We start from the raw sequence: 2,049 nt of genomic DNA on the forward strand, positions 1-2,049 counted from the left end.
TTTCTTTTATACAATGAAAGCAATATTTTCATATTAGTTTATATTGGTTCCTCCAGGGTAAATTTCAACCGAGGAGAAATGGATACATGGTGGTGGTAGTGCCTTTTCTTTTATTTCAATGATCTCTTTCTTTGTTTTTGCTGCTATTTACCATTGTCTTTTTGCACTGACTTAGTTCATAATGCAAATCTCTTCAGTCAATAGATACACTTGGAATAGTTAGCTCGTAGTGTGCTGTTTGAATAACTTTTCATCATTCAGCCTTCTGCATAACAAGTACTGTAGAAGGAGTGTGGGGGCTTGTGTTGGGAGAGGAGATCAACTATAATGGACAGCAAGAAAAGGAAAAACTGGGAATCTTTTCCAGCTTGGAAGAGTCCAATCATCTTTACCAAAAGTAATAGCAGTTTGACTTTTAAGAATTTTTTTTTTTTGTCTGAAGCACTATATATATGCAGTAGGTACGTAGGAATAGAAATTGCATTAGCTCTTACTCTCCACTCCTGCTCTCCTTTTCCCTCATGGTTGGACAACTTGTAATTAAACCCACCAGGATTCTCCAGCCTCCCTACTTTGCATTCATCCCTTCCTATTCTCCTCTACACATGAACCTAAAATACTCCTGTTCATCCTCAATTGTCAACTTCCTATTAGTCTTTCCTGACTCTCCCCAGAGCAGAGTCATTTATTTTTTCTTCTGTAATGTCATGCTAGTTTGTTTGCATCCATACTATTATTCTGGCAATGGAATTTTTTTTGAAAGAGAATTTTGTATTACTTTTATGTACAGAAAATTGGATGGTGTACACTTAGCCCAGTCGCGTGACCAGTTCTTTAGCCTTTGTCTTTTCCCACTTGGTGATACAAGACACTGCCTTCGGACCCAGGACGTTGCCTCCCCAGTGACCGTGGATCTCACCTTATCTGTCATTGTAATTGGTCCTGATGGCTTCCATCTGCTTAGCCAGACCTCCTTTGTCTTCCAGATTAATCTGTGTGACGGCAACAGTGGTGCAGGTCTTCGTGTGAACCAGATGCCCCAGCCTGGCCTTCCCCTTGGTAATGCAGTAGGGAACCCCACAGGGCAGGCAGCAAGACAGCCCCTCAATGGGATCCACATCATGTGCAATCACTACCAGCTGAGCCTTCTTGTTTTCTACCAAGATGGTGACAATAATAAACCCAGCTCAAAGGACAGGTGGCCTCTTAACGGGGACATCCTCTTTGCTGGCAGCTTTCTTCTCAGCCCAGGCCAACAGTCTCTGCTTCTTCTCTTGCTTTGTCTCTGGTCTGTGTTTGTGGGCCAGAGTAAGCAGTTGAGTATCTGTTTGGTGGTCCATGGCCTGGGTGAACTGGTTAATCGCAGGAGGCATGTTTAGGCATTTATAGAGAATAGCCCTTTGCCACTGCAGCCAGATGTAGTGGGTGATGTGATAAAATGGGTGAAGTCCCTTTTGGGCTGAATGTCTTGTCTGATGCCAGCATTCTTGGGTCTTTTCTCAAACAGGGGATTGGCCACCTTCTTGGCTTCCTGCTTCTTCATAACAGCAAGGGCTGGGGCCACCTTTTTCCCCATAGCCATTTTTCCTTTCGGCATCTCAGATGGGTGGAGAAGAGAGAAGGAAAAGAGAATTTTCCTGGCAGTAACATTTAATTATTTGTTTGCATGGATTCAAAAGAGAATACAAGTCTTATACCCCAATGCATTCTCAGAAGCTGCATCTTGAATGGGACAGGGCAGTCGTTAGAAAATATGTATTGTATAAATGACTCAGAAGAAATACTTATTGAGGGTGTTTTTACTATATTATCTAACAGAACTCTTCCAAGGTTTTCACCCATTTCAATAATGATTTGTTCTTGCTCCAGAGTATGATGAAAGATTAATACATAGCAAAGACAGATTAGAATTAGAAATACCACCAACCTCTTTTTTGTTTGTTTCTCTTTCTCTTAACATGAAGAGTTTTTGTTATTTAAACCAGAAGACTATTCCTGGGTCTAAGTGACTGTTATTAGATGTAGCATAAGCCTTTAGTATGTTGACTA

At 41.3% G+C, this 2,049-nt stretch overlaps 1 pseudogene; it reads right to left on the reverse strand.

Moving 5' to 3' along the window:
• Positions 1 to 809: 809 nt before the first annotated feature.
• On the reverse strand, positions 810 to 1,597 carry LOC102972966 (annotated as a pseudogene).
• Positions 1,598 to 2,049: the final 452 nt, after the last annotated feature.

Source organism: Panthera tigris, chromosome E2, assembly GCF_018350195.1.
Source record: "Panthera tigris isolate Pti1 chromosome E2, P.tigris_Pti1_mat1.1, whole genome shotgun sequence".
Lineage (NCBI taxonomy): Eukaryota > Metazoa > Chordata > Mammalia > Carnivora > Felidae > Panthera > Panthera tigris.